Source organism: Manis javanica, chromosome 18, assembly GCF_040802235.1.
Source record: "Manis javanica isolate MJ-LG chromosome 18, MJ_LKY, whole genome shotgun sequence".
NCBI classification, from domain to species: Eukaryota; Metazoa; Chordata; class Mammalia; order Pholidota; family Manidae; genus Manis; species Manis javanica.
This window is the reverse complement of record NC_133173.1, coordinates 24,599,575-24,620,819: the sequence shown is the minus strand read 5'-3', so window position 1 is coordinate 24,620,819 and position 21,245 is coordinate 24,599,575. Positions and strand designations below refer to the sequence as shown.

The window sequence follows — 21,245 nt, the reverse complement described above, 5'->3', positions numbered from 1 at the left end:
GCATGCTAATCATAATACCCACTTTCTTCCCACCCCTTATCCCTCCCTACCCACCCATCCTCCCCAGTCCCTTTCCCTTTGGTACCTGTTAGTCCATTCTTGGGTTCTGTGATTCTGCTGCTGTTTTTTCCTTCAGTTTTTCCTTTGTTCTTATACTCCAAAGATGAGTGAAATCATTTGGTATTTCTCTTTCTCCACTATATTTTTCACTAAGCATAATACCCTCTAGCTCCATCCATGTTGTTGCAAATGGTGGGATTTGTTTTCTTCTGATGGCTGAATAATATCCCATTGTGTATATGTACCACATCTTCTTTATCCATTCATCTACTGATGGACACTTACGTTGCTTCCAATTCTTGGCTATTGTAAATAATGCTGTGATAAACATGTCTTTTCAAACATCAGTGCTGCATTTTTAGGGTGAATTCCTGATTCAAATGGTAAGTCTATTTTGAGCATTTTGAGGAACCTCCATACTGCTTTCCACAATACTTGAACTAATTTACATTCCCAACAGTGTAGGAGGGTTCCCCTTTCTCCACAACCTCGTGAACATTTGTTGTTGTTTGTCTTTTAAATGGTAGCCATCCTTACAGGTGTGAGGTGATACCTCATTGTGGTTTTAATTTGCATTTTTCTGATAATTAGCGAAATGGAGCATATTTTCATGTGTCTGTTGGCCATCTGTATTTATTTTTTGGAGAACTGTCTGTTCAGTTCCTCTGCCCATTTTTTAATTGAATTATTTGTTTTTTGTTTGTTGAGGTGAGTGAGCTCTTTATATATTTTGGATGTCAAGCCTTAATCGGATCTGTCATTTACAAATATATTCTCCCACACTATAGGGTACCTTTTTGTTCTATTTATGGTGTCTTTTGCTGTACAGAAGCTTTTCAGCTTAATATAGTCCCACTTGTTCAGTTTTGCTGTTTTTTTCCTTGCCCAGGAGATATGTTCAGGAAGAGGTCACTCATGTTTATGTCTAAGAGATTTTTGCCTATGTTTTTTTCTAAGTGTTTTATGGTTTCATGACTTACATTCAGGTCTTTGATCCATTTTGAATTTACTTTTGTGTATGGGGTTAGACAATGGTCCAGTTTCATTCTCCTACATGTAGCTGTCCAGTTTTGCCAGCACCATCTGTTGAAGAGACTGTCATTTCCCATTGTATGTTCATGGCTCCTTTATTAAATATTAATTGACCATATATGTTTGGGTTAATGTCTGGAGTCTCTAATCTGTTCCACTGGACTGTGGCACTGTTCTTATGCCAATACCAAATTGTCTTGATTACTATGGCTTTGAAGTAGAGCTTGATGTTGGGGAGTGAGATCCCCCCAATTTATTCTTCTTTCTCAGGATTGCTTTGGCTAATTGGGGTCTTTGGTGTTTCCATATGAATTTTTGAACTATTTGTTTCAGTTCATTGAAGAATGTTGCTGGTAATTTGATAGGGATTGCATCAAATCTGTATATTGCTTTGGGCAGGATGGCCATTTTGACGATAGTTATTCTTCCTAGTCAGGAGCATGGGATGAGTTTCCATTTGTTAGTGTCCTTTTTAATTTCTCTTAAGTGTGACTTGTAGTTTTCAGTGTATAGGTATTTCACTTCTTTGGTTAGGTTTATTCCTAGGTATTTTCATCTTTTTGATGCAATTGTGAATGGAGTTGTTTTCCTGATTTCTCTTTCTATTGGTTTATTGTTACTAAATAGGAAAGCCATAGATTTCTGTGTGTTAATTTTGTATCCTGCAACTTTGCTGTATTCTGATATCAGTTCTAGTAGTTTTGGAGTGGTGTCTTTAGGGTTTTTTATGTACAATATCATGTCATCTGCAAATAGTGACAGTTTAACTTCTTCTTTATGAATCTGGATTCCTTGTATTTCTTTGTTTTGTCTGATTGCCATGGCTTGGAACTCCAGTACTATATTAAATAACAGTGGGGAGAGTGGGCATCCCTGTCTTGTTCCTGATCTCTGAGTAAAATCTTTCAGCTTCTCGCTGTTCAGTATGATGTTGGCTATGGGTTTATCATGTACGGCCTTTATTATGTTTAGGTAATTGCCCTTTATACCCATTTTGCTGACAGTTTTTATCATGAATGGATGTTGAATTTTGTGATCTGGGTTTTCAGCATCTATGGAGCTGATAATGTGGTTTTGTCTTTCTTTTTCTTCATGTGGTGGATGATGTTGTTGGATTTTCGAATGTTGTACCATCTTTGCATCCCTGGGATGAATCCTACTTTGTCATAGTGTATGATCCTTTTGATGTATTTTTGAATTCAGTTTGCTAATATTTTATTGAGTAGTTTTGCATCTACTTTGATCAGGGATATTGGTCTGTAATTTTCTTTTTTGGTGTGGTCTTTGCCTGGATTTGGCATTAGGGTGATGTTGGCTTCATAAAATGTGTTTGGGAGTGTTCCCTCTTCTTCTATTTTTTGGAAAATTTTAAAGAGTATGGGTATTATGTCTTCTCTTTGTGTCTGATAAAATTCTGATGTAAATCTGCCTGGCCCGGGGGTTTTGTTCTTGGGTAGTTCTTTCATTACCACTTCAATTTCTTTTCTGGTAATTGGTTTGTTTAGATGATGTGTTTCTTCCTTGGTCAGTCTTGGAAGGTTGTATTTTTCTAGGAAGTTGTCCATTTCTTCTAGGTTTTCCAGCTTGTTAACATGTAGGTTTTCATAGTAGTCTTTAATAATTCTTTGTATTTCTGTGGAGTCTGTCATGACTTTTCCATTCTCATTTCTGATTCTGTTGGTATGTGTTGATTCTCTTTTTCTCTTAATAAGTTTGGCTAGAGGCTTATCTATTTTGTTTATTCTCTCAAAGAACCACCTCTCTGTTTCATTGTTTTTTTCTATTGTTTTATTTTTCTCAATTTTGTTTATTTATTCTGTGATCTTTATTATGTCCCTCCTTCTGCTGACGTTAGGCTTCATTTGTTCTTTTTCCAGTTTCGATAATTGTGATGTTAGACTATTCATTTTGGATTCTTTTTCCTTCTTCAAGTGCGCCTGAATCACCATATACTGTTCTCTTAAGACTGCTTTCCTCTTAAGACTTGCTTTTTTATCCATTCTATTACTCTGTGTCTTTTAATTGGTGCATTCATTCCATTTACATTTAGGGTGACTATTGAAAGATATGTACTTATTGCCATTGCAGGCTTTAGATTCGTGGTACCAAAGGTTCACTGTTAGCCTCTTTAGTATGTCACTGCCTAACTTAGCTCGCTTATTGAGCTGTCTGGAGATTCTTTTCTTCTCTACCTTCTTATTCTTCCTCCTCCATTCTTTATATGATCGTTGTTTTATTCTGTGCGCTTTCATGTTTCCTTTAACTGCTTTTAGTGGGTAGTTGATTTTATTTTTTTGCTTTTAGTTAGTATTTGGTTGGTCTGATTTCTTTGCTGTGATTTTATTTTCTCTGGTGACATCTGTTTAGTCCTAGGAGTGCTCCCGTCTAGAACAGTCCCTCTAAAATACCCTGTAGAGGTGGTTTCTGGGAGGCAAATTCCCTCAGCTTATGCTTCTCTGGGAATTGTTTAATCCCTCCATCATATTTCAATGATAATCGTGCTGGATGCAGTACCCTTGGTCCAAGGCTCTTCTGTTTCATTGCATTAAATATATCATGCCATTCTCTTCTGGCCTGTAAGGTTTCTGCTGAGAAGTCTGATGATAGCCTAATGGGTTTTCCTTTATAGGTGATCTTTTTCTCTCTTTCTGCCTTTAAAACTCTTTCCTTGATCTTTGCCATTTTAGTTATTATGTGTCTTGGTGTTGTCCTCCTTGGGTCCTTTCTCTTGGGAGTTCTGTGTATTTCTGTGATCTGTTCAATTATTTCCTCCCCCAGTTTGGGGAAGTTTTCAGCAATTATTTCTTCAAAGAGACTTTCTATCCCTTTTTCTCTCTCTACTTCTTCTGGTACCCCTATAATACGGATATTGTTCCTTTTGGATTGGTCACACAGTTCTGTTAATATTGTTTCATTCCTGGAGATTCTTTTATCTCTCTCTGTCAGCTTCTATGCATTCCTGTTCTCTTGTTTCTATTCCATCAATGGCCTCTTGCATCTTATCCATTCTGTTCATAAATCCTTCCAGAGTTTGTTTCACTTCTGTAATCTCCTTCTGGATGTCTGTAATCATCCTCCAGGCATCTGTAATCTCCTTCTAGACTTCATCCCTTAGCTCTTGTATATTTCTCTGCATCTCCGTCAGTATGTTTATAATTTTTATTTTGAATTCTTTTTCAGGAATACTGGTTAGGTCTGTCTCCTTCTCAGGTGTTGACTTTGTGATCTTTGTCTGCCTGAAATTTTGCCTTTTCATGGTGATAGAGATAGTTTGCAGAGCTGGCACGAGTGACAGCTGGAAGAAGTTTCCTTCTAGTTAGTTTGTGGCCTTCCTCTCTTGGGAGAACAGCAATCTCTAGTGGCCTGTGCTGGGCAGTTGTATGCAGACAGGGCTTCTGATTCCTGCCCGGCTGCTATGGAGTTTATCTCCACTGTTGCTGTGGGCGTGGCTTGCCTTAGGCTGCTGCTCCGATATGGTGGAGCTGCGTTGGAGGGGGAGCAGCCTGGAGCCTATTTATCTCCATGAGAGGCCTCCATGCTCCCTTCTGCCCAGGGGGCTAGAGTGACCAGAGTTCCCCTGATTCCCTGCTGCTGGACTAAGTGTCCCAGGATGCTGCCATATGGCTTTGGGGTCCCTGGCCCTTTAATACTTCCAAAAAGTACTAGCAAAAAGAAAAAAAAAGCCACTTTCTTTTCTTTGTCCCCAGAGCACCAGCCTCAGGGACCCACTCACAGGTCTCACTTTCCTGTTTCCCTAGTATTCAGGACCCCACACATGCACTGTGTCTGTGCTCTTGTCCAGATGGCTAGCGCTGGGTGTTTAGCAGTCCTGGGCTCCCTCTCCCTCCCCACTCTGACTCCTCTCCTCCCTCCCAAAGCTGGAGTGTGGGGCACTCACATCCCACCAGGCTGGGGCTTGTATCTTACCACCTTCACAAGGTGCTGGGTTCTTGCAGGTGTGGATGTGGTCTGGATGTTGTCCTGTGTCCTCTGGCCTCTCTTCTAGGAAGAGTTGTCTTTGTTATATTTTCATAAATATATGTGATTTTGGGAGGATATTTCTGCTGCTCTACTCACGCCCCCATCTTGGCTCCACTGTATATCTTGGAATTTTATCTAACCTGATAACCTCTGACCTTAATTTTTGTCTGATTTTTACAGGCTTTTAAAATTAATTATTTTGATTGGTTCCATTTTATCTTATTTTTGGCTTAGTAGTGTTTGTTTTAAGGAAACCTTCTGTGACAATAGAAATGATCTATATCTGTGATGTCCAATGCAGTGGACACAAAAGCATGTAGCAATTAAGTATTAAAATGTGGCTATTCTGTCTGCAAAACTGAATTGTTTATTGTATTGAATGTTAATTAATTTAAAATTAAATATCCACATATGGCTAGAAGCTGTCTTATTAGCTAGCATTGCTCTGGCTATATAATATACATCTATAACTTATCATTATCACTATTCAAGTAATGTCATATAATTTCATGTGAAAAACTTCATAATCCATTCTTTGTACTATCATCACCATATATTTTACTTCTATTATTCTAAAACTTACAATCCATTGCTTTTGCTTTAAGCAACTATCTTTCAAGGAGAAGAAAAAGCAAAAGAAAGTGATTTTATACTTACTAATGTATTTAGCATCTTGTATTTTCTCACCTAACCTTGTGTGATTCCAAACTTTTATTTGGTGACATTTCCTTTATGCCTGAAGCTATATTGTTAATTTTTATTATAGTACAAATTACTAATGATAAAAGTTCACAACTTGTGACAGTCTGAACAAGACTTTATTTTACATTCATCTCTGAAGATCTTTCTCCTGGGTGAAAAATACTGTGTTGACAAATTTTTCCCGTACCTTTCATATGCTCCATTATACTCTAGCTTGCATCATTTCAGATAACAAGTCATCTGTTATTCTTGTTGATCTATACGTAATGTTCCTTTTTATCTCATTATTTTTAAGATTTCCCTTTTATCACTCACCTTCAGTAAATGGATTCTTATATACTTTGGTGTCATTTTCCTTTTTAATCTGCTTGACATGTGTTTAGCTTCTTGATCTGTGGGTGCATAATGTTATCTTGATTTGGAAACTTCTCAGCCTTTATTTCATCTAATATTATTCTGACTCCCTTCTTGCTCCTTCTTCTGGGTCCTCAGTCACATGCATATTTGACAGCTTGATAATTTTCCACAAGTCATCAAGTCTCTGGGTTTGTTTTACTTTTATTCAATTTTATTTCTGTGTATGCTATATTATAGAGAGCTCCTATTGTTCTGTTGAAGTTGACTGACTTTTTCTTCTGCAGTGCCCACTGTTTACCTTATCCAGTGTATTTTTCATCTAGACAGTGTTTATTTTCATCTTTATAAATTAGACTTGGATGTTTTTACATCTTTCATTTGTTTCATCATGCTCATATTTTCCTCTACCTTTTTGATCATATAAGATATATTTAAAATGATCATTTCAATGTCCTTTTCAAATAATCATCTAATCTCTGTCATTTCTAGATTGGTTTCTATTGAATAATTTTTCTCCTGTTATGGATTATATTTCTCTTGCAATTTTGAATGTCTATTATCTTTTAGTTAAATGTCAGAAATTGTAGATTTTGTTTTTGTGGCTAGATTTTGTTCTTTACTGTAACTATGATTGTTTCTGTTCTGGAGTGAGGTTTTTTCTTCTTTTAAAATCAATTTAATCCTTTTAATTTAAAAATATGTATTAAAGGATGCAAAAAAAGTAAGAGGGAGCACCATTTACCATGCATATAAATATAACTTTCAGCAACTTTTATTTAATGAAAGAAAATCACTACTCTAATCTATATAAACAGTTTGGGGAGTTCAGCCACAAATTCAATATTTCTAAACAGGAATGATGTTTCTTTCACCTTTCCATCTTCCATCACATAATAGGTACTCAGTAAATCATTGAAGAATGAGTAAATAATTAATAGAGTCTGAGAACTGGCCTTATTAATTTGTTAAATTGATACCAGTCAGTTGATTCCTCCCCACTTAATTTTTCAGTATCTGTACTAAGCCTGATTTTTCCTAAAATATTTCAAAAATCACAGGGAAATAAAAATATCTTCCACTCAGACCAGTTATCTTAGTTCCTTTGAGCTTTTCCAGCCTTCCTTTATTTCTGCGTGTTGGATGGTATGAGCAGTTTGGTATAATAAGCCTGAGACTTTATGTTTTTAAATCTGAAAAAAATTTAAAACACCTTCACATTTTGTGTATATTCACATCATGTCATCTTGGGATCCCTGTTGTACCAGATTAAAATGAAATAAAATAAAGTCCTGATTACATGGAGAAGTATTCAGGGAGCACCAAGAAATAAGAATAGACAAATGCAGAGAATATGAAATGGAAATGATATTGAGAAAGCTAACAGGGACTACTTCCACTGCAGGAAGAAAGAAGAAGAAAATGTTAGAACAATTGGGGTGCAAGTACATTTGTAAATGCAGTGACAAGAAGAGTGATTTTCTCTCTGATACCTCGTGATTTTATCTAAAGCAAGATGCAATTTTATCAGGCAGCATTGTATTTGGAATGAGTGAGACAGAAGGCTCTGGAAAGGGAGAATCATTAATTATTTTAATTGACATGAGCATATGTGCAAAAGATTCTGCAGAGAACAGAAGGTTTGATTTTGTTTCAGAAAAATCATGTAAAAATTTAATGAATTCTTTTGGGCATCTATTTGAGGGTGGTGATTATGAACTTATTGTAGTAATATGATTTATTATATAATTTTCTCCAGCAGCAATCAATTTCTAAAGGGGAATGATAGATAAGGTAAATTGCTGGGTTTTTAAAGGTTGGGGGTTTCAACAACATCTGTCTCCTCTTTTATTACATAAATTAACATTTTAAAAAGATCAGGGTCTATAATGAAACTCTGAAGCTGGTAATCAGGTAGGATAGTTTGAAGTTCTGACTGTATAAGTAGGAAAGCTAATTTGATGAGGGAAGGATGAGGAAAAACGTGTTGTAAAGAAAAGACCATTTCAGAATGCTCTCAATATCTGGGAAGTATTACCCTCTGTACCTTTTCTTGTACAATTGATTTCATTATAGTGGGGTTGTGTTAAAATGATGAAAAATAAGAAGTATATAACAATGGAACATTGAATTTAAACTTTAACCATATCTATAGGTAGTATAATTGTTATGGGGGTATCATTGTCACAAAATCAGCTTAGAAGAGATATGTGGCAGGGGACATGAGAGATGGCACAGAGCAGAAATCTATAGCATCTGTCTCTGTGACAACATAGGGACCTTAAATATCTCAAATGATTTCCTAACTTTAATTCTTTTTTATGCTAATTTCAATTCCTAAGATATGTCCAATTTTCCCACAGACTCCTGCTTCTACCATTCAGATTACTATAAAATTGCTGAAGTCTTAGTGAAGTACAGGAAATTCTTATGGTATTACAAATTAATCTGTTCTGCTTTACCTACCAATATAACTGTATTTCCAAGAATGTACATTGTTAAAGGGATGAGTTATTACTTCTTAGAACTCACAGGTGTTGGAGAAGAGCATATATTCTATGCTACCCATGATGCAATGGAGCAAAAGTCAAGTGTGAGGGCTTCTAAATTGGAACTTCTGGAGACTGGATGAGTGACTTTATTTTGTGGAGCATCAAATACAAAGATGGAAAACATCTTGCCATATTACCATCACTCTCACAATAGGCCCTTGTCTAGTATTGGTATTTAACCACAGTACTTCTTGCCATTCACTCTTAAATATGTATTGAAATCCACACATCCACTATAATTGTATTTTCACATCATACAAATACTGTTTGCCACTCAAGCCTGTGGAAAAAGAGACAAAATGGGGTTATAAGAGTGGTCATCCATAGGCTAGATATTATAAGTGAGGTATTAAAGAGCTGGATGGCCTAAATCAAAGATATAGATTTAGGGGAACAAATATCAAATATGAGATTGCCTTTAACAATAATACAACCCAGCTAATCCAAATAGGCCTTGTAAGGATAGGATTGTGGGTATATAATACAAAATCCTTCATCTAAAAAACACGAGTCAGAGAAGAGCATAAGTGTGATAGTGCTGATGGGGTAAAGATAAGGATGTAAGAGGATCTTAAAGAGATACAAGCTCTAAGTTATGAAATAAATGAATCATGGAGATGAAAGTACAGCATAGGGAATAGAGTCAATAGTATGGTAGTGTGTTTGAAGGGTGACAGATGGTAAGTGCACTTACCTTGGTGATCATTTAGTGATGTATATAATTGTCAAAGAACTATGGTGTACACCCCAAACCAACATAATATTGTATATCAGCTATAGTTCTGTAAAAAAATTGACTTCAAAATAAAGGATGATGATGATCCTAAGTCACTTGGAGTATTGAAACATTTCCTGGGGAATCATTTGCAGGATACTATTAATAAAATGATAAATATCTTGAGAACAATCCAGAGAAAAATAACCAGGATTTTGAGGGGCCTGTGAACTCTGACATATCATGAGAATCAAAGAAGTTATCAGCCATTTAAAGGTGTTGTTATCCATCTTCAAATATTTGAGTTGCTGCTATGTAAGTGAAATATTTGATACAAGATATACATCTCTAGGTACAATGTCTATGATCAAAAGAAGCAAGATATGTAATGGCTGAACTTTATAACACTTTGGTGGTGGTATAACTTCCTACTCAGCAGTCAAATAAAGGCTATGTTACTGCAGGTTAGACTCCTGCAATTACAGAACAATTGGAAGTGACAGACTTGGGTTATTTCCGACACTGATAGCTCATGGTTATACTAATGATGTTCAATAAGGTTTATTCTATTTTCTCCATGATTTTCTCTCTTTTTTTTGTAAAGGACCTTACTAAGATTCTCCTATACCATTGATAAGTTGTGATGGCCGAACCTTCTACACTTATCACCATTCAAAATATGTTCCTTATCGTTCCTTGAAGAGACCAATAAATATTGTTAACTAAGTCACTAAATAGCATTCTTAACTAATTTTTCTGAAGGTCAAAGTACTTGTGCAAGTTTAAGACTATTTGAGATTTGTATCTAAATTAATAATTAACCCAAGTTTAAGGCTCTACTCCACTAAGCTATCAAAATAATGCCATGGAGAAGTTTGCTTATAGTATGAAGTTACAAAGTGCTATGTAAATAAAAGACAACAGTATCATCAACCTTATAATTATTGCTATGGCCTCATAAAGGATGTTTCATAGATATAAGTGTTCTCATTGTAGAGCTTTAGATTAAAATCCTCCTCTGCCAATCACTTTCCAGATAGCCATCCGGTCATCCTTGTTGCTAAGGCTTTACACCATGGGGTTCAACAATGGAGTCACGATTGTGTAGGTCACTGTTACAAGCCTATCTTTGCTGGTCAAGTACTTGGCTGATGGTCTCAAGTAGACAAAGGAGGCACAGTCATAGTAGACAACGACTACAGTAAGATGGGAGATGCAGATGGAGAAGACTTTTTGCTTGCCTTCAGCTGATGGGATCCTCAGGATGGTATGGACAATGAAGCCATAAGAGTTGCAAGTGAAATTCAGGGGGACCATGAGTGCAAGAACTCCACCTATGATGATGAACAGTTCATTGATGGAGAGATCAGTACAGGCAAGCTGGATAACTGGTGAGATGTCACACAAGTAGTGGTTGATCTTTTTGGGGCCATGGAAAGAGAGTTTAAAGACTAAGAGGGAGCCTATCAATGAGAACAAAAAGCCAATCACAGCACAAGTGGCTGCCAGTTGTGCACATACCTGCCAGCTCATAAGGATAGAGTACTGAAGTGGGTGACAGATGGCCACATAGTGGTCATAACCTATAACCCCAAGTAACATGCAATTAGCAACAGCAAAACCAAGGAAGAAAAACAATTGAGTGGCACAACTAATGAATGAACTTGTTCTGGGCACAGACAACAGATTTAGGAGCATCTTGGGCAGGATAACAAAGGTGTAGCATGTCTCAGAGATGGAGAGGATCCCTAGGAAGAAATACATCGGTGTGTGGAGGCTGCAATCCAGGCATATGAGAGTGACAATGGTAATGTTCCCACTCAGGATAATCAGATACAGGCACAGAAAAACAGCAAAGAGGATGAGCTGGATTTATCTGAGGTTAGAGAATCCTAGCAACAGGAAGTCTGTGGCAGAGGAATAATTCATTCAGCTGACTTGGCCCCCAAGATTGACCTGCAAGAGAACAGGAATGAAGAAACAAATTGTTACCCTGACAGATGTAGGTACTTAGGTCCATTATGCATTGAAGAACAATAAATAGGAGAAGATCTTATTAACAACAAATAGGAGAGGGACTAATCCAAGTAGAAAATGCTTTATTACTCATGTCAATTCACAGAATTGTTTCAAAGAAATTACATTAAATATTTCTAGCAACATTTCTGCATTTCTTACAGTGTTGAAATTTTTTCGCAGTACCTGCTTTGAATAGCAATGAAGGAATGGAAATGTCTGAAAATTTACTTTGTAACAATCCTGTCGTTTATTTTATTTATAATTCTCTGTGCCCTGGTTTTCTCATCTGTAGTATAAAGATACAGCTAGTACCTCTCTTTAGGGTTTCTTATGAAAAGTACAGCACGTTGCAGAGCACATGCACATTGTAAGCTTTTGGCAAATATTAAGTTTTGCCATATATGTGAATTTTTAGGAAATTGTTGCTAGATTTTAAGTCTCTGTTTGGACGTACTTTAAGCATATGTTTACCTATAGCTTTACTTTTTAAACCCTATTATATTATTTTCACAAAACTACTAGACTGACATTCAAACCCAACATCTATTTGTGTACAGTTTTAATGACAATACTATTGTGTTGACTTTAGTTTATCCTTTCACCTTGTCCCACAATCTCTTTGACCCACGTGATAGAGGGAGTTGGAAGCAATCATATTTTTTAATATGAAAATTTGTTTCTCTTTTTTGGTATCATTAATCTACATTTACATGAGGAACATTATGGTTATTAGACTTCCCCCATCAAGTTCCCCCACATACCCCATTACAGTCACTGTCCATCAGTGTAGTAAGATATTATAGAGTCACTACTTGTCTTCTCTGTGTTGTATGGACCTAATTGTGCCCCCCCATACATTATATCTGCTAATAGTAATGCCTCCCTTTACCCACCCCTTATTCCTCCCTTCAAACCCATCCTCCCCAGTCCCTTTCCCTTTGGTAACTGTTACTCCATTCTTGGGTTCTCTGAGTCTGCTGCTATTTTTTCCTTCAGTTTTTTCCTTTGTTCTTATACTACACAAATGTGTGAAATCATTGGATACTTGTCTTTCTCTGCCTGGCTTATTTCACTGAGAATAATACCCTCTAGCTTCATCCATGTTGTTGCAAATGGCGGGATTTGTTTTCTTCTTATGGCTGAATAATATTCCACTGTGTATATGTACCACATCTTCTTTATCCATTCATCTACTGATGGACATGTAGGTTGCTTCCATATCTTGGCTATAGTAAATAGTGCTGTGATAAACATAGGGGTGCATATTTCCTATTCAAACTGGGCTGCTCCATTATTAGGGTAAATTCCTAGGAGTGGAATTCATGGGTCAAATGATATTTCTATTTTGAGATTTTTGGAGGAACCTCCATACTGCTTTCCACAATGTTTGACTAACTTAATTCCCACCAGCAGTGTAGGAGGGTTCCCCTTTCTCTACAACATCGCCAACATTTGTTGTTGTTTGTCTTTTGGATGGTGTTGATCCTTACTGGTGTGAGGTGATATCTCATTGTGGTTTTTATTTGCATTTCTCTGATGACCAGTGATTGGAGCATCTTTTCATGTGTCTGTTGGCCATCTGAATTTCTTCTTTGGAGAACTGTCTGTTCAGCTCCTCTGCCCATTTTTTAAATGGATTATTTGCTTTTTGTTTGCTGAGGTGCATGAGCTCTTTATATATTTTGGATGTCAACCATTTATCGGACCTGCCATTTATGAATATGTTCTCCCATACTGTAGGATAACCTTTGTTCTATTGATCGTTTCCTTTGCTGTACAGAAGCTTTTCAGCTTGATATAGTCCCACTTGTTCATTTTCCTGTTGTTTTCCTTGCCCGGGGAGATATGTTCAAGAAAAGGTCACTCATGTTTATGTCTAAGAGATTTTTGCCTATGTTTTTTATTAAGAGTTTTATGGTTTCATACCTTATATTCAGGTCTTTGATCCATTTTGAATTTAATTTTGTGTATGGGTTACACAATATTCCAGTTTCATTCTCTAACATGCAGCTGTCCAGTTTTGCCAACACCAGCTGTTGAAGAGGCTGTCATTTCCCCATTGTATATCCATGGATTATTTATTGTATATTAATTGACCATATATGTTTGGGTTAATATCTGGACTCTATTCGGTTCCACTGGACTGTGGCTCTGTTCTTGTGTCAGTACCAAATTGTCTTGATTACTGTGGCTTTTTCGTAGAGCTTGAAGTTGGGGAGCATAATTCCCCCTGCTTTATTTCTCCTTCCCAGTATTTCTTTGGTTTCTCGGGTCTTTCGTTGTTCCATATTAATTTTAAAATTATTTTTTCCATTTTGTTGAAGAATACTGTAGGTATTTTGATAGGGATTGCACTGAATCTGTAGATTGCCTTCAGAAGGATTACCATTTTGACAATATTAATTCTTCCTAATCAAGAGCATGGGATGAGTTTCGATTTGTTAGTGTCCTCTTTAATTTCTCCTAAGAGTGTCTTGTAGTTTTCAGGGTATAGTTCTTTCACTTCCTTGGTGAGGTTAATCCCTGTATTTTATTCTTTTTGATGCAATTGTGAATGAAATTGTTTTTCTGATTTCTCTTTCTGCTAGTTCATCATTAGTGTATAGGAAAGCAACAGATTTCTGTGTAGTAATTTTGCATTCTGCAATGTTCCTGTGTTCAGTTATTAGTTCTAGTAGTTTTGTAGTAGAGTCTTTAGGGTTTTTATGTACAATATCATGTCATCTGCAAATAGTGACTGTTTGACTTCTTCTTTACCAATCTGGATGCCTTGTATTTCTTTACTTTGTCTGATTGCTGTGGCTTGGACATCCAGTACTATGTTGAATAACAGTGTGGAGAGTGGGCATCCCTGTCTTGTTCCCTATCTTAGAAGAAAAGTTTTCAGTTTCTCACTGTTAAGTATGATGTTGGCTGTGGGCTTGTCATATATTGCCTTTATTATGTTGAGGTACTTGCCCTCTATACCCATTTTGTTGAGAGTTTTTATCATGAATGGATGTTGAATTTTGTTGAATGCTTTGTCAGCATCTATAGAAATGATACTGTGGTTTCTGTCATTCTTTTTGTTGATGTTGTGGATAATGTTGATGGATTTTCGAATGTTGTACCATCTTTTCATCCATGAAATGAATCCCACTTGATCATGGTGTATGATTCTTTTGATGGATTTTTTAATTCTGTTTGCTAATATTTTGTAGAGTATTTTTGCATCTGTGTTCATCAGAGATATTGGTCTCTAATTTTTGTGTGTGGGGAGGGGCTCTTTGCCTGGTTTTGGTTTTAGACTAATGCTGGCTTCATAGAATCAGTTGGAAGTATTCCATCCTCTTCTATTTTTTGGAAAACTTTAAGGAGAATGGATATTATGTCTTCTAGATATGTCTGATAAAATTCAGCAGTGAATCCATCTGGCTGTGGGATTTTGTTCTTAGGCAGTTTTTTGATTTCCGATTCAGTTTCGTTGCTGATAATTGGTGTGTTTAGATTTCTGTTTTTTCTTTCGTCAGTCTTGGAAGATTGTATTTTTCTAGGAAGTTGTCCATTTCTTCTAGGGTTTCCAGCTTGTTAGCATATAGATTCTCATAGTATTCTCTAATAATTCTTCATATTTCTGTGGGGTCCATCATGATTTTTCCTTTCTCATTTCTGATTCCGTTTATGGGTATAGATTCTCTTTTTCTCTTAATAAGTCTGGCTGGGGGGTTATCTATTTTGTCTACTTTCTCAAAGAACCAGCTGTTGATTTCATTGATTTTTTTCCATTGGTTTATTCTGCTCAATTTTACTTATTTCTTCTCTGATCTTTATTATGTCCCCCTTTGTGCTGAGTTTGGGCCTCATTTGTTCTTTTTTTTCCTGTTTGAATAATTGTGACTTTAGACTATTCATTTGGGTTTGTTCTTCCTTCTTTAAATAGACCTGGATTGCTATATACTTTCCTCTTAGAAGAGCCTTCGCTGCATCGCACAGCAGTTGGGGCATTGTGCTGTTGTTGTCATTTTTCTCCATGTATTGCGTGATCTATGTTTTAATTTGGTCATTGATCCATTGATTATTTAGGAGAATGTTTTTAAGCCTCCATTATTTTGTGAACCCTTTTGTTTTCTTTGTTCAATTTATTTCTAGTTTCATACCTTTGTGGTCTGAGATGTTGGTTGGAAGAATTTCAGTCTCTTTGAATTTACTGAGATTCTTTTTGTGGCCTAGTATGAGGTCTATTCTGGACAATGTTCCATGTGAATTTGAAAAGAATGTGTATCCTGCTGCTTTTGGGTGGAATGTTCTGTAGAGGTCTGTTAGGTCCATCTGTTCCAGTGTGTTGTTCAGTGCCTCTGTGTCTTTACTTATTTTCTGTCTGGTGGATCTGTCCTTTAGATTAAGTGGTGTGTTGAAGTCTCATAAAATGAATGCATTGCATTTTATTAACTCCTTTAATTCTGTTAGTATTTATTCCACATATGTTGCTGCTCCTGTGTTGGATGCATAGGTATTTATAATGGTTATATCTTCTTGTTGGGCTGCCCCCTTCACCCTTATGTGATGTTCTTCTTTATCTCTGTTACTTTCTTATTTTAAAGTCTATTTTGTCTGATACAAGTACTGCAACACCTATTTTTTTCTCACTATTGTTTGCATGAAATATCTTTTTCCATCCCTTTACTTTTAGTCCGTGTACGTCTTTGGGTTTGAGGTGAGTCTCTTGTAAGCAGCATATAGATGGGCTTTGCTTTTTTATCCATTCTATTACTCTGTGTCTATTGATTGGTGCATTCAGTCCATTTACATTTAGGGTGGTTATTGAAAGATGTGTACTTATTGCCATTGCAGGCTTTGGATTCATGGTTACCAAAGGTTCAAGTGTAGCTTCTTTACTATCTAACTGTCTAACTTGAATCATTTAGTAAGCAATTATAAATGTAGTGTGATGATTCTTTATTTCTCTCCCTTCTTATTCTTCCTCCTCCATTCTTTATATATTAGGTGTTTTATTCTGTAGTGTTTTGAATGCTTTTGTGAGTAGTTGAGTTTATTTTTTGTCTTTAGGTAATATTTGGTCGATCTGCCTTCTTTGGTGTGTTTTTATTTTCTCTGGTGACATTTATTTAGCCTTAGGAGTGCTTCCATATAGAGCAGTCCCTTTCAAATATCCTGTTCAGGTGGTTTGTGGGAGGAAAATTCCCTCAACTTTTGCTTGTCTAGGAATTGTTTAATCCCTCCTTCATATTTAAATGAAAATCATGCTGGATACAATATTCTTGGTTCAAGGCCCTTCTGTCTCATTGCATTAAATATATCATGCCATTCTCTTATGGTTTCTGTCGAGAAGTCTGATGATAGCCTGATGGGTTTTCCTTTACAATTTATTTTTTTTCTCTCTGGCTGCCTTTAATACTTTGCCCTTGTATTTTATCTCTGCCATTTTAAATATTATATGTCTTGGTGTTGTCCTCCTTGGGTCCTTTGTGTTGGAATATCTGTCAGCTTCCATGGTCTGAGAGACTATTTCCTCCCCCAGTTTGGAGAAGTTTTCAGCAATTATTTCTTCAAAGAAACTTTCTATCCCTTTTTCTCTCTCTGCTTCTTCTGGTGCCCCTATAATGTAAATATTGCTCCATTTGTATTGGTCACACAGTTCTCTTAGTACTCTTTCATTCTTGGAGATCCTTTTATCTCTCTCTGCCTCAGCTTCTCTGTATTCCTGTTCTGATTTTGTATTGCATTAACAGTCTCCTGCACCTCATCCAGTCTGCTCTTAAATCCTTCCAGAGATTGTTTCATTTCTGTAATCTCCCTCCTGACTTCATCCCTTAGCTCTTGCATATTTCTCTGCAGGTCCATCAACATGGTTATGACCTTCATTTCGAATTCTTTTTCAGGAAGTTTGGTTATATATATATATGTCCCCAGGTGCTCTCTCTGGGGCTGTCTGGGTGATTCTTGACTGGACCAGATACTTCTGCCTTTTCATATCAATAAAGGTAGTCATAGGCAGGCGGCAGCTGGGAGAACAAAGTCCCTTCCTGCTTGGTGGTCACCTTGCCCTTCTCCACTACCTGTGTGAGTTTCCCTCACACTGGGAGTGGCATCCAGGTTAATACCCTGAGCTGTAGTGGGCGGTGCAGGTCTTGGGATTTCCCAGAGCTCTGTGAGGAGGGGCAGGAAAACCGAGTGTGTTCTCCTGAGAGAATGGCGCCCCTCCGTGCCTTTCCCCAGCTTCTTCTTTCTGTGCTGGGCAGATGAGTGCCGGTGGCAGTCTCTGGGTCTGTTCTGGGCAGCTGTACACTGGGAAGAGACTCTGGAAGTTGCTGTGGGTGTGGCCACTATCTGATCTGCCATGGTGGTGGGGCAGCACTGGCTGGGAGAACGAATGGCAGGCTGCACATCACCTTGAGGGGCTTCTAAATTGTGTTGCCACCCAGGAGATTAGGGCTCCTGAAGTTCTTCAGGATTCCCAGCCTGCTGGGATGAGTGTGCCAGGATGATTCCATTCATCTGTTAAGCTCCTTTCCCTTTAAGACTTTCAAAGAGCTCTCGTTTTTCTTTTGTCCCAAGGGAGCTGGATGCAGGGAACTGCTTGCATATTTTACTTTTCCATTTCTCTAATATCCAGTACACCATGAAATGTGTGTCTGTGCTCCCAGTGTAGATTACTAGAGCTGGTTGTTTAGCAGTCCTGGGCTCCCTCTCCCTCCCCACTCTGTGACTCATCTCCTCCCGCTGGGGAGCTGTGGTGGGGGGCTCTTGGGTTGCATTGTGTTGCAGCTTGTATCTTACCCCCTTCGTGAGGTGCTGAGTTCTCACATATGTAGATGTAGCCTGGCTGTTGTACTGTATCTTCTGGTCTCTATGTTAGGCATAGTTGTATTTGTTATATTTTCAAAAATATCTATTGTTTTGGAAGGAGATTTCCACTGCCCTACTCACGCCACCATCTTGGCTCTTCCTGGAAGCAATCAATGCATTTAAGTAACTCTGGAAAAATACAAAGTTCTCACAATCATTGAATTTATTGTCTACCATTCTGCCTTATTTAGAGTTCTGTTGGTATTTTAAACTTTAAAAAGAGATAAATCCAACCCATGAGCCCTTCTTTAATACAGCCATTATATCTCTTCACATTTTCCCCGGATTTCTAACAGATCTCACTGTTGCATTATACACACCTGACCTCAAAGTTCCTTCCCTCCAATTTCTTCCTGCTAAAGCATAGGCAAATTATTTTCCCCTTCATTCAACTTCAATTTAATAATACAAACTAATGCAAAAACTCAAAAGCAACCAAATAATTGAAGAAAATAAAAGCACACAAGTGGGTTACAAAATGAAAATTCTTTAGCTAAGGTAGCCCCATTTAAGAGACTGACTGTTGATCTTACATATGTGAGGTACGTTAGTTCTCTCATCCATACCCTCTCTGAGTATTTCTGCTTTGGGTTCCCTTACTTTCAAGGGAGACCATGAAGCAGAAGTACCAGTTTCATTTTTCTATGTGGAACATAGTGACTAGTAGACTAATGGATAGATTTGACATGTTTGAGTAGACAAGTCACCACTTCCATTAATTTACTCATACTTTAAAGTGTTAATTTATGGATAGATTAAGTTAATAAATATGTACATTTAATAAATATATATTGTCTATATTATGTCATTTTCTTATATTAAGTAAGCAAAGTACCATACTTAACAGGAATGACACTGAGTCATCTTGCCTTCTTCATCGACTCTTCCTTCCTCTTCCCAAATGAAGTCTTCCCAATAAAAATAGGTAGTTTTTCTACAGTAAGACTGCCTTTTCTCATCTTGCAGCATCTTATTACTGTGCTTTTGCTCATCTTTTTCCCTTCGCCTGGAAATCCTTCATTCACTTTCCATCCATTCTTGGTCACTCAAATAGCTTCACTCTTGTCTCCAATTATGAGAGTGATATGAACTGTCCCCTCTCTTAAATTATTTAGCAACATCCTATTGTGTACTGGAATGTATCAAGAAAGACAGCAGCTTCTACTTTCTCATATACTAGAGTGTAAATGCCTTGTGGGCATTTATATATTCTCCATAACACAAAAACAAATTGCCAATTCAAAACTTTTTTCAATGAATTGATTACTATATGTTTGATTTTTTAGATTGCATCTGTAAAAGGGATGTTGGAATATTAAGTCCTGGAAGGAGATATCTGGGAACAGAGATACATCCCACAAATTACTAGATCACACTGCATAGTTACAATGGTATGACCCACATGTTAATCTGTCACCCAACAGAGAACTTGTAGAAGTTGTAGAATTTCAGTTCTCATTAATGCCCTACCATTGCTTTTTATTATTATTATTATTATTATTATTATTATTATTATTATTATTATTATTATTATTATTATTATTATCATTACCACTCTGGCTCTTCACAATACTTTATGCATCAACTGATGGCTAAAAAAAACAACACAATCAAGATCTTTCCTGGGAAATACAATTAATTTACCTCCTTGGTTCCCATCTGTGAGGTATAAGCAGTAAGCTATCTGTCCATAGGACATCAAGATAGTGAGGTCTAAAGACAGCAGAAGTCTACCAAGAAAGAAATCTCTGTAAGATACTTCTTTTAACCCTTCATTGCTTATTAGATTTTTTTATTTTGTTATCATTAATCTACAATTACATGAAGAACATTATGTTTAGTAGGCTCTCCCCTACCCCAAGTCCCCCCCACAAACCCCATTACAGTCACTCTCCATCAGCATAATAAGATGTTGTAGAATCATTATTTGTCTTCTCTGTATTGCAAAGCCCTCCCCTTTCCCCTATCCCCACATTATACATGCTAATCATAATACCCCCTTTCTTCTTCCCCACACTTATCCCTCCCTACCCTCCCATTCTCCACAGTCTCTTTCTTTTGGTAACTCTTAGTCCATTCTTGGGTTTTGTGATTCTGCTGCTATTTTTTCCTTCAGTTTTTCTTTTGTTTTTATACTTCACAGATGAGTGAAATCATTTGGTATTTGTCTTTCTCCACTTGACTTCTTTCACTGAGCATTATACCCTCTAGCACCATCCATGTTGTTGCAAATGCTAGGATATCTTTTCTTCTAATGACTGAATAATATTCCATTTTGTATATGTACCACATCCTCTTTATCCATTCATCTACTGATGGACACCTATGTTGCTTCCATTTCTTGGCTATTGTAAATAGTGCCGCGATAAACATAGGGGTGCATCTGTCTTTTTCAACCTGGAGTGCTGCATCCTTAGGGTAAATTCCTAGAAGTGGAATTCCTGGGTCAAATGGTAAGTCTTTTTTGAGCATTTTGAGGAACCTCCATACTGCTTCCCACAATGGTTGAACTAATTAACATTCCCAACAGTGTAGGAGGGTTCCCTTTTCTCCACAACCTCGCCAACATTTGTTGTTGTTTGTCTTGGATGGTAGCCATCCTACTGGTGTGAGGTGTCTTCTCTGTGTTGCGAAGACACCTCACTGTGGTTTTAATTTGCATTTCTCTGATAACTAGTGAAGTGGAGCATCTTTTCATGTGACTGTTGGCCATCTGAATTTCTTCTTTGGAGAACTGTCTGTTCAGCTCCTCTGGCCATTTTTTAAATTGGGTTACTTACTTTTTGTTTGTTGAGGTGTGTGAGCTCTTTATATATTTTGGATGTCAAGCCTTTATCAGATCTGTCATTTACGAATATATTCTTCCATACTGTACGGTACCTTTTTGTTCTATTGGTGGTGTCTTTTGCTGTACAGAAAATTTTCAGCCTGACACAGTCCCACTTGTTCATTTTTGCTTTTCTTTTCCTTGCCCGGTGAGATAT

At 37.0% G+C, this 21,245-nt stretch overlaps 1 pseudogene; it reads right to left on the bottom strand.

Moving 5' to 3' along the window:
- Window positions 1-10,343: 10,343 nt before the first annotated feature.
- On the bottom strand, window positions 10,344-11,325 carry LOC108402730 (olfactory receptor 10R2-like; annotated as a pseudogene).
- Between the last annotated feature and the right edge of the window lie 9,920 nt (window positions 11,326-21,245).